Below are 12,084 nucleotides of genomic sequence, written 5' to 3'. Positions count from 1 at the left end.
CAAGTAAGTTTATTATTCTTTCATATTCCCCTAAGGATAATGTAGTACCCATTTGCACTTTTTTGAGTGTACGCTTCAATTATAATATTTATCAAATTTGATTAGTGAGCTTTGAGGCATTCCTCATATCCAATTTTATGTTTACATCATTATTGCACGCATGACAATCAAAAGCTTCTATATTTTATTGGAATTGAAAAACATAGACTGACAAACTCGACTAAAACTTGAAAATTGAAGAAAGATTAACGTAATTGAAACAACTAACTGGATTTAAATACTGACAAAAACTGGATTGAAACTCAAAGAAAACTCAGGGACAATTATCTACAAAACGAGAAGGTCCTTCTGGGTGGATGGACTACTTGGACTTGACATTGGTACTTTGACTAGATGACTCTTTTGATGGGCCCAAAATGACACAGATGAGGGTTTAGAATACTTAGGGGCACATAAGATTAACCATCAATTCTGAAAGTTTGACTCTTAACCACATGATTAAAATTTTGATATAAATTAGCCCTCCAGTGGGAAATATCAAATCCAAATACACTATAAGTCTATAATGACCAAGAATATGAAAAAGATTAGTCACGAGTCTACCCCTGATTAAGATAGAACATTTGATCAGACAAAATAATTTGACCCTAAGATCGAATTTTTTTTGTATAAAATAGTCTGAATCTTTGAAAGTAAAACCAATTGGTCCAACCGGTTTAGTATTGATCAGTTTGATGCATTTGTCGATTAGGCTAATTGATTTACATTTCACACATTGGGTTGGACTGATATTGCAGGTTTAGTTTGAACGGTCTAGACCGGTCCGCCCACTTACCTGTTGGTTGGATTAAATAGAGCAACCCGGGAACACCCATAGTTAGTTTAGGTCGTGACCTATAGACAGGCTCCTAGACTCTAGGTTTATTATGTGCAATGCAATTTATCTGGCCACCCTTACTCAAATTCACCAATATACCTCTCAAGCATACTTAATCAGACGGTACGTGGTGACTTGATTTGATATACCGTATAGATGATAATTTAAGATTCCAACCCAAATCTCTGAAGTCAAAAGCAACCAGTTTAAGCCCTAGTTGAGAGGTGGCGCATGACGTTGAGTAAGGGCCCACATAAATACCTCTCCTCTAGAATAGACGTAGTCTATCTCCCTCGTACAGTAGGGTACAGCGGGGCAGGATCTCGCTTAGGCACTGATTTTGACCAAGAAGTGTAGTTGGTGAACTTAGATTAATTTTAATATATTGTATAGGTACGAGTCTAGGGTTGTAGCTTTCATAAATAGTTTAGCATCTCACGAGAGGATCGACCACGTACTAGTACTACATTAGCAATTGGGATATGTGACGGTGCCGTTTACAATAAGTCAAAGGCTCAGGTCGCTCCAACCTGGGTGCATCGATATAGCTTTCAGAGTCACCTGATCAAACAGTACTGATGTCCTAGTTTTATATACCCTAAGGTACGTGACTGGAGTTGTGGTTTTTAAGAATGACTTCGCATCTTCGAAGAGATCGGGCCACGCACTAATGCCACGTTGGCTATAAGGGACATGCAAACGTGTAATGCAATAAAATAAATGTGCTAGTAGTGTGTGCAAAATAGGGTAGGGTGTGCCCGGGGCCATTTTCAAACAAATGGGCCCATGGGCCTGATCATATCATTACAACGTGGGTATCACATGAATATTATCCAAAACAAATACCAATCCAATCACATCATTAAGATAAAAAATAAGTACATCAAACATATACCAAGATCATGACAATATTAGATAGGCGTTCAACACAATGACTAATAATCGAATTTGATCGTTTGAACAAGCATGCAATTCTTAGTCCAAACACAAATATATATGGTCCAATCAAAGATCGCTTTTGGACGATTCAAAATAAATTGAGATTTTAATGAATATTGAATCGAGGATAGGATGATAATCGTTGAGACAAGGGGTGATGATTTTTCCCTTTTTTAATTTAAAGAATTAAAGAAAAACTGAATTCAGTTTTAAAAAAAAATTGTTCCCCTTTTTTTTTAAGAGAAAAACCGAATATTGTTTAAAATAAAAAATTTTGAAACAAATTTTTTTTTAATTCTTTTTAAAAATAATTTTTTTTTACGTTTTTTTAATTATTTTAAAAACATTTTAAAATTTTTTTTAAAACGTTTTTTTTTATTTCTTTTTTTTTTTAAATGTTTTTTTTTAAATATATTTTAAACATTTTTTTAAAATGTTTTTTTTTAATTTTTTTAAAAACTTTTTTTTAAATGTTTTTTCTATTTTCTTTTTTTTTTTAAACCTTTTTTTTTTAATTTACTATCAAAGATTAATGCATGTACCCTAAAAAAAATTAAATAAAAAAACTAAAAAATAAAAATAAATAAATAAATTTTTTTTTTTTATATTTAAAAAAAATCTTTATGATCCAACAACCTTCATTCCATTTTATCTTATTATTTTCCTTTAAGCCATTAGATTATTTGCGAGTCTCCCAAATCGACCTTTAATTGAGACCACAATAAAACATCTAAGAATATGCTCTCCAAACTTTTATAGCTAATTTCAGCATCATCTTATCATCAATTCATATGTCAATTTGAATATTTCATTATTTAGGATCATCCCAAATGACCCTAGATTAAATCATAAAAAAAATTATATGCCAAATCATAGTATCCATAATCGAACCAAAGGATACCAATAAAGGATAATACAAATCCAAAAAAAATCCAAATAAAAATGGGTCAACACCCATTTTTCCACATCATCATGCTCTCAATATCCTGCATTATTTAGGATCATCCCAAACGATTCTAAATTGAATCATAGCAAATAATATTCCATAATAATACGCTAAAAATGATGCCGAGAGAACATAATACAATCCCAAAAATAAACAAATCAAATAAACATAAAAAAAAACTAGGTCTAAATGGCAATGTTCCATACTTGGGGGTTTTCAAGTTTAATCCTCAATAATCCCCAGTGAAGACGCCACTGAAAGCGTCCTCGATCTACGGGGAGAGCGGATCCACTTTTGACTTTTGAGGTTTGGGAGTCACCACCTAGTTATTGCGGTCTAAGAACCGAACACTGACTCTAAAAGGCAAATAACACTAATCTATGAATGAAAATACCGGTCTGGGGAGCACGTTATGAGGTTGGAAGGTATTAGGCACCAATCCAGTCCAGCAAACACCAGTCTCTATTTTTCCCAAATAAAACTACATTCCTAAAAGACCTAAATAAATAATAAAAAAAATTAGAATGAAAAATACCTAGATGATCACAACGATAGTTCCCTCAGAGCTGGCGGAGAGATTCCTTGCTTCATTACCGTTACTAGATCCACTTCGGATCTTCAAGATGTAGTATCTTCTCCTTAGATCTAAATGTTTCCTAATTTTTTGATGGATTTCTAGGTATTTTTGAAGAATTTTTTAGTATTTTTTGAGCTAAAGTTGGGGTATGGATGTTAGGTAAGGGGTTAAGATTTCAAAATTAGGGTTTTGAGGAGGCTTCGTGACCTACTTTTTATAGGATTTTCTCTTGGATAAAAAATAGGTTGTAGAGACCCCTATTTATAGATTTTTTTTAAGAACTTTTTACATAGAATTAGAGTTAGATTATGTTTCTTTTAGATAGTTTTAGAGTTTAATTATGTTTCTTTTAAATAGTTTTAGAGTTTAATTAGAATTCTATTAGATAGTTTTAGAGTTTAATTATGTTTCTTTTAGATAGTTTGACTTTGGTCTTATTAAATTGATTATGGTTTTGACTTAAGTCTCACTTGATTGACTAAAATTTAGGATTTTGACTTAAGTCTCACTTAATTGACTAGATTTTAAGATTTTGACTTAAGTCTTACTTGATTGATTTTATTTTAGGATTTTGACTTAAGTCTTACTTGATTGACTAACTTTTAATTAGTATTTTGACTTTACATTAATTAATGTTTTAATTATTAATTTCAGAATTTTTAATTTTCTTTTGATAAATAGAATTTTTAATTATTAAAATTATAAAATTACCTTTTTTACCCTCAGACAGGATTTTTTGCTTTTTAAGTCGTTTTTCAATATTCCAGTATGTTTTGGAATCGATTTTTCGTAAGAAATTCAATGAAAATATTGGTTTGTGTCATTTTTTATCGTGAACTTTATGAGGGGTATTTTCATAATTTTGTTAAATTTGATGAAAATTGGCGAAATGGCTTATTTGGTTTCAATTTGTTGTTTTATGTGTTTGAAAGGGTTTTTCTAAGCATAATGTAGACTCTAGGGTTGTTTTGAGATTAGGGGTATTATGGTAATTTGATCATTTTTTAGTAATTTTTATCGTGAAGCTTCTTTTTGTCTGAAAAATGATGATTTCTATATTTTTGGGACATATTTTTCTAGTGTAGCGTGATTTCTACAGTTTTGTTTGCTTGAGATACCTCATCCAAATTTTTCAATATATCTGATAACAAACAGAACATTGGAATAACCATCCATCATTGGAAACCATTGCGATCAGGTTGACAAATTGATTAATCAGGCAAGTGCAAAAATGGGGTGTCTACAGTGGTATATTAAGACGTCGAATCTCGGCTTAGCAAAACGGAGAATGCCACGTGTTACAACTTGCGACAGTTTGGTCGAACACACACGCGGGCCAATGAACCTTTTCCGTGCAATCAACCAACCGTAACCCCACCTGGCAGAAATAGTTTTTAATAAAACAATTGAATTTATCGAAAAAAAATGGGAGGGGTGCAACATAAGGACTTCCCAAGAGGTCACCCATCCTAGTAATACTCTCGCCCAATAACGCTTTACTACGAAGTTTTGATGGGATCTGGTGCATTAGTGCTGGTATGATCGCACCAATAGCATTTGCTCCATTTTATTTACTTTATTCATTGTAACCTACACCTCGTCGTTGATTGAATAATGCACGGATGACCACATGACCACGTGATCGAACGAAATCATAACACGTCGTCGTTCACCTGGTCAGACGCAACCTTATGGTCGATCGAAATATACCGTGTGGTATACTGCGACGCCGAATCTTGGCTAAGCCAAACGTGGAATGCCATGCGTCACAACTTGCAACAGTTTTGCCGGACGTACACGCAGTCTTACGGACATTCTCCGTGCAGTTCGACCAACCGTAACCCTACCTAGCTGAAAAAATTAATAAAACAATTGAATTTACTGAAAAAAAAAAGTGGGAAGGGTGAACCACGAGGACATCCCAAGAGGTTACCCATTCGAGTACTACTTTCACCCAAGCATACTTAACTACGGAGTTTTGATGGGAACCAGTGCATTAGTGTTGGTATGATCGCACCCGTAGTATTTGCGCCATTTTATTTACTTAATTCATCCTATCCTACACCTCGCCATCGACAAAATAATACACTAATGACCACACGGCCACATGATCGAACAAAATCGTAACACGTCGTCATTCGTCCGGTCAGACGCAGTCTTATGGTCAACCAAAATATGCCACATGGTATACTGTGACACCGAATCTCGACTGAGCCAAACGCAGAATACCACGTGTCATACCGTGCGACAGTTTCGCCGAACGCACAGGCGAACTTACGGACCTTCTCCATGTGGTTCGACTCACCATAATTCTGGCCGACTGAAAAAAAAATTGAATTTATCGAAAAAAAGAGGGAGGGTTGTAAAACGAGGAATTCTTAGGAAGTTACCTATCCTAGTACTACTCTCGTCCAAGCACACTTAACTGCGGAGTTCTGTTGTGATCCAATGCGTTAGTGGTGGTATGATCACACCCGTAGTATTATAGCCATTTTCTTTACTTAATTCATCTTCTCCTACACCTTGTCGTCGAAGAAATAATGCACAGATGACCACACGGTCACGTTATCTAACGAAATCGTAACACGTCGTCATTCGCTCAGTTAGACACAGGCTTACGATCGATCGAAATATGTCATGTGGTATACTACGACGCTGAATCTCGGTTTAGCTAAACGTGGAATGCCACGTGTCACAACTTCCCACAATTTCACCGATCACACATGCGGGGCCACGAAACTTCTCCATGTAGTTCGACCAATTCTAGCCCTATATGACTGAAAAAATTGAATAAAATAATTGAATTTACCGAAAAAATAGGGAGGGGTGTAAAAAGAGGACTTTTTAGGAGGTAACCCATCCTAGTACTACTCTCGCCCAAGCATGCTTAACTGCGGTGTTCTGATGTGATCCAATGTTTAGTATTGGTATGATCACACCCGTAGTATTAGAACCATTTTCTTTACTTAATTCATCTTCTCCTATACCTCGTCGTCGACGGACTAATGCACAGATGACCACACGATCACGTTATCGAACAAAATCGTAACACGTCGCCATTCGCTCTGTCAGACGCAGGCTTACGGTCGAGCGAAATATGCCACGTGGTATACTGCGACGTCGAATCTCATCTTAGCCAAACGCGGATTGCCACGTATATCAACTTGCGACAAATTTGTCGATCGCACACGCTGACCCACAGAATTTCTTCATGCAGTTCGACGAACAGTAACCCCGCATGACTGAAAAAAATTTAATAAAACAATTTAATTTACAAAAAAAAGTTGGAGGGGTGCAACACGAGGACTTCCTAGGAGGTCACCCATCCTAGTACTACTCTCGTCCAACCACGCTTTACTGCAAAGTTTTGATGGGATCCAATGCATTAGTGTTGGTATGATCGCACCTGTAATACTTGCACCATTTTATTTAATTAATTCATCGTATCCTACACCTTGCCGTCGGCGGAATAATGCACGGATGACCACACGACCACGTGATCCAACGAAATCGTAACGCGTAGCCGTTCGCCCGGTCAGACGCAGCCTTCCGGTCGATCGAAATATGCCACGTGGTATACTGCGACGCCGAATCTCGGCTCAGCCAAACGCGGAGCGCCACGTGTCACAACTTGCGACAGTTTCGCCGAACGCACGCGCGGGCCCACGGACCTTCTCCGTGCGGTTCGACCCACCGTAACCCCGCCCGACTGAAAAAAATTTAATACGACAATTGAATTTATCGAAAAGAAGTGGGAGGGTGCAACACGAGGACTTTCCAAGAGGTCACCCATCCAAGTACTATTCTCGCCCAAGCACCCTTGACTGCGGAGTTCTGACGAGATCAAATGCGTTAGTGGTGGTATGATCACACCCGTAGTATTAGAGCCATTTTCTTTACTTAATTCATCTTCTCCTACACCTTGTCGTCGACGAAATAATGCACAGATGACCACATGGTCACGTTATCTAACGAAATCGTAACATGTCGTCATTCGCTCAGTTAGACACAGGCTTACGATCGATCGAAATATGTCATGTGGTATACTACGACGCTGAATCTCGATTTAGCTAAACGTGGAATGCCACGTGTCACAACTTCCCACAATTTCACCGATCACACACGCGGGGCCACGAAACTTCTCCATGTAGTTCGACCAACCCTAGCCCTATATGACTGAAAAAATTGAATAAAATAATTGAATTTATCGAAAAAAATAAGGAGGGGTGTAAAAAGAGGACTTTTTAGGAGGTAACCCATCCTAGTACTACTCTCGCCCAAGCACGCTTAACTGCGGAGTTCTGATGTGATCCAATGTTTAGTACTGGTATGATCACACCCGTAGTATTAGAACCATTTTCTTTACTTAATTCATCTTCTCCTATACCTCGTCGTCGACAGACTAATGCACAGATGACCACACGATCACGTTATCGAACAAAATCGTAACACGTCGCCATTCGCTCTGTCAGACGCAGCCTTCCGGTCGATCGAAATATGCCACGTGGTATACTGCGACGCCGAATCTCGGCTCAGCCAAACGCGGAATGCCACGTATATCAACTTGCGAAAAATTCGTCGATCACACACGCTGGCCCACAGAATTTCTTCATGCAGTTCGACAAACCGTAACCCCGCCCGACTGAAAAAAATTTAATAAGACAATTTAATTTACCGAAAAAAAAAAGTGGGAGGGGTGCAACACGAGGACTTCCCAGGAGGTCACCCATCCTAGTACTACTCTCGCCCAAGCACGCTTAACTGCAAAGTTTTGATGGGATCCAATGCATTAGTGTTGGTATGATCGCACCTGTAATACTTGCACCATTTTATTTAATTAATTCATCGTATCCTACACCTTGCCGTCGGCGGAATAATGCACGGATGATGACACGACCATGTGATCCATCGAAATCGTAACACGTCGTAAATTCGCCCAGTCAGACGCAGCCTTACGATCAATCAAAATATGCCACGTGGTATACTACGACGCCGAATCTCGGCTCAGCCAAACGCAGAATGCCACATGTCACAACTTGTCACAGTTTCACCAAACACACACGCAGGCCTGCGGACCTTTTCCGTGCGGGTCGATCCATCGTAACCCGCCCAACTAAAAAAATTTAATACGACAATTGAATTTATCGAAAAGAAGTGGGAGGGTGCAACACGAGGACTTTCCAAGAGGTCACCCATCCAAGTACTATTCTCGCCCAAGCACCCTTGACTGCGGAGTTCTGACGAGATCAAATGCGTTAGTGGTGGTATGATCACACCCGTAGTATTAGAGCCATTTTCTTTACTTAATTCATCTTCTCCTACACCTTGTCGTCGACGAAATAATGCACGGATGACCACATGGCCTTGTGATGCAACGATATCGTAACACGTCGTCGTTCGCTCGTTTAGATGCAACCTTACGGTCGATCAAAATATGTCACGTAGTATACTGTGACGCCGAATGTCGGCTTAGGCAAATGTAGAATGCCATGTGTAACACCTTACGACAGTTTCGCCGTACGCACACGTGGGCCTACGTACCTTCTCCGTGCAGTTCGACCCATCCTAACTCTAACCGACTAAAAAAATTGAATTTATAGATAAAAAGAGGGAAGGGTGTAACACGAGGACTTCTCAGGAGGTTACCCATCCTAGTACTACTCTTGTCCAAGCACACTTAACTGCGGAGTTTTGATGTGATCCGGTGCATTAGTGCTGGTATGATCGCACCGTAGTTTTAGCATCGTTTTATTCACTTAATTCATCCTATCCTACACCTCGTTGTTGACAGAATAATGCACAGATAACCACACAGCCACGTGATCTAATGAAATCATAACACGTCGTTGTTCACTCGATCGGACGCAACCTTACGATTGATCAAAATATGCAACGTGGTATACTACAACTTTAAATCTCGGCACAGCCAAATGCGGAATGCCACGTCTCATAACTTGTGACAGTTTCGTCGATTGCACACGCAGTTCCACAGAACTTCTCCGTGCAGTTCGACCAACCGAAACCCTGCACGACTAAATTTTTTTTTAATAAAATAATTGAATTTATCGAAAAAAGTGGAAGGCGTGCAACACGAAGACTTCCTAGGAGGTCAGCCATCCTAGTGTTACTCTCGCCAAAGAACGCTTTACTACAGAGTTTTGATGGGATCTTGTACATTAGTGCTGGTATGATTGTACCCTTAGTATTTGTGCCATTTTATTTATTTGATTCATCGTATCCTACACCTCACCGTCGATGGAATAATGCACACATGACCACACAACCACGTGATCCAACGAAATCGTAACACGTCGTTGTTTGTCCAGTCAGACGCAGCTTTGCGGTCAACTGAAATATGGCACGTGGTATATTGCGACGCCGAATCTCGGCTCAGCCAAATGTGGAATGCCACGTGTCACAACTTGTGACTATTTCGCCGAAAGCACATGCGGTCTCATGGACCTTCTCCATGCAGTTCGACCCTGTCCGACTAAAAAAAATTTAATAACACAATTGAATTTACCAAAAAAAGTGGGACGAGTGCAACACAAGGACTTCCTAGGAGGTCACCTATCCTAGTATTACTCTCACCTAAGTACGCTCAACTGCGTTGTTCTATTAGGATCTAGTGTATTAGTGCTGTATGATCGCACACGTAGTATTTGTGCCATTTTATTTACTTAATTCATCTTATCCTTCCCTTGTCGTCGACAGAATAATGCGTAGATGGCCACACGGTAACGTGATCCAAAGAAATCATAACACGTTGTCATTCGCCCGATCAAATGAAACCTTACGGTCAATCGAAATATGCCACGTGGTATACTGCAACACCGAATCTCGACTCAGTAAAATGTTGAAAATCACATGTCACAACATGCAAAAGTTTCGTCGCGGGCCCACGGACCTTCTCCGTGGGGTTCGACCCATCGTAACCCCGCTCGACTGAAAAAAAATAATAAAATAATTGAATTTACCAAAAATAAGAAGGAGGGGTGTGAGTTGAGGACTTCCATGACAGTCACCCATCCTAGTACTATTCTCGCCCAAACACGCTTAACTGTTAAGTTCTTATTGTATCCGATGCATTAGTGCTGGTATGTTCGCACCCGTTGTATTAGCACCATTTTATTTACTAGATTCGTCCTATCCTACACCTCGTCGTCGACGGAATAATGCATGAATGACCACACGGTCACGTGATCCAACAAAATCGTAACATGTCACTGTTCGTCCGGTCAGACGTTGCCTTACAATCGATCGAAATATACTACGTGGTATACTACGACGTAGAATCTCGGCTCAGCAAAATGCTAAATGCCACGTGTCACAACTTGTGACAGTTTTGTCGAAAGCACACGCGACTCCACAAACATTTTTCGTGTGGTTCAACCCACCATAACCCCGCCTGACTGAAAAAAAATTTAATAAAACAATTGAATTTATCGAAAAAAGTATGAGGGGTGCAACACATGACTTCCCAGGAGGTCACCCATCCTAGTACTACTCTCGCCCCAACACGATTCACTGCAGAGTTCTGATGGGATCCGATGCATTAGTGTTGGTATGATCGCACCCGTAGTATTTGCGCCATTTTATTTACTTAATTTATTGTATCCTACACCTCGCCGTCAACGGAATAATGCACGGATGACCACACGATCACGTGATCCAATGAAATCTTAACACATCGCCATTTGCCCGGTCAGACGCAGCCTGAGGGTCAATCAAAATACGTCATGTGGTATACTGTGACGTCGAATCTTGGTTCAGCCAAACGTGGAATGCCACGTGTTACACTTTGTGATAGTTTCGTCGAACGCACACGCGGATCTACGGACCTTCTCCGTGCGGTTCGATCCACCATAACCCCGTTCAACTGAAAAAAAATTTAACAAAATAATTGAATTTATCAAAAAATGTAGGAGGGGTGCAACACGAGGACTTCCCAGGAGATCACCCATCCTAATACTATTCTCACCCAATCACGCTTCACTGCAGAGTTCTGATGGACTCTGGTGTATTAGTGCTGGTACGATCGCACCCATAGTATTTGTGGTATTTTATTTACTTAATTCATAGTATCCTATACCTCACCGTCGACGGAATAATGCACAGATGACCACACGACCACGTGATCAATAAAATCGTAACATGTTGCTATTCGCCCGGTTAGACGTAGCCTTACGATCGATCGAAATATGCTACGTGATATACTGCGACGCCGAATCTCGACTCAATAAAATGTAGAATGCCATGTGTTACAACTTGTGATAGGTTCGTCGAACGCAAATGCGGGCCCACGAATCTTCTCTGAGCAGTTCAACCAACCATAACCCCGCCAGACTTAAAAAAAATTTACTTAAACAATTGAATTTACCAAAAATGTGGGAGGGATACAACACGAGGACTTCTTAGGAGGTCACCAATTCTAGTACTACTCTTGCCCAAGTAAGATTCACTACGGAGTTCTGATTGATCCGATGCATTAGTACTGGTATTATCACACCCGTAGTATTAGCGTCATTTTATTTACTTAATTCATCTTAGCCTACACCTCGCTGTCGATGAAATAATGCACGGATAACCATACGGCCACATGATTCAATGAAATCGTAACACGTCACCGTTCGCCCGGTCAAACGTGGCCTAACGGTCTATCAAATTATGCCACGTAGTATACTGCGACGCCGAATCTCGGCTCAACCAAATACAAAATGCCACGCATCACAACTCACTACAATT

The 12,084-nt window shown here is 39.5% G+C and overlaps 1 non-coding gene and 8 pseudogenes across 1 annotated transcript; all 9 read right to left on the bottom strand.

Moving 5' to 3' along the window:
• Positions 1 to 5,696: 5,696 nt before the first annotated feature.
• Positions 5,697 to 5,815, bottom strand: LOC147388012 (5S ribosomal RNA; annotated as a pseudogene).
• An 813-nt stretch (positions 5,816 to 6,628) lies between these two features.
• LOC147388011 (5S ribosomal RNA) lies at positions 6,629 to 6,747 on the bottom strand (annotated as a pseudogene).
• A 348-nt stretch (positions 6,748 to 7,095) lies between these two features.
• On the bottom strand, positions 7,096 to 7,214 carry LOC147388010 (5S ribosomal RNA; annotated as a pseudogene).
• A 348-nt stretch (positions 7,215 to 7,562) lies between these two features.
• Positions 7,563 to 7,680, bottom strand: LOC147388009 (5S ribosomal RNA; annotated as a pseudogene).
• A 352-nt stretch (positions 7,681 to 8,032) lies between these two features.
• On the bottom strand, positions 8,033 to 8,151 carry LOC147388008 (5S ribosomal RNA; annotated as a pseudogene).
• A 347-nt stretch (positions 8,152 to 8,498) lies between these two features.
• Positions 8,499 to 8,617, bottom strand: LOC147388007 (5S ribosomal RNA; annotated as a pseudogene).
• A 335-nt stretch (positions 8,618 to 8,952) lies between these two features.
• LOC147388006 (5S ribosomal RNA) lies at positions 8,953 to 9,071 on the bottom strand (annotated as a pseudogene).
• A 1,728-nt stretch (positions 9,072 to 10,799) lies between these two features.
• LOC147388005 (5S ribosomal RNA) lies at positions 10,800 to 10,917 on the bottom strand. The gene has a single exon (XR_015171627.1). It is a non-coding gene; the product is annotated as a 5S ribosomal RNA (ribosomal RNA).
• A 349-nt stretch (positions 10,918 to 11,266) lies between these two features.
• On the bottom strand, positions 11,267 to 11,385 carry LOC147388004 (5S ribosomal RNA; annotated as a pseudogene).
• Positions 11,386 to 12,084: the final 699 nt, after the last annotated feature.

Source organism: Akebia trifoliata, chromosome 13 (genome assembly GCF_017979445.1).
Source record: "Akebia trifoliata isolate Shusen 1 chromosome 13, ASM1797944v1, whole genome shotgun sequence".
In the NCBI taxonomy this organism is placed as follows: Eukaryota; Viridiplantae; Streptophyta; class Magnoliopsida; order Ranunculales; family Lardizabalaceae; genus Akebia; species Akebia trifoliata.
This window is presented reverse-complemented; position numbering and strand designations above follow the sequence as displayed.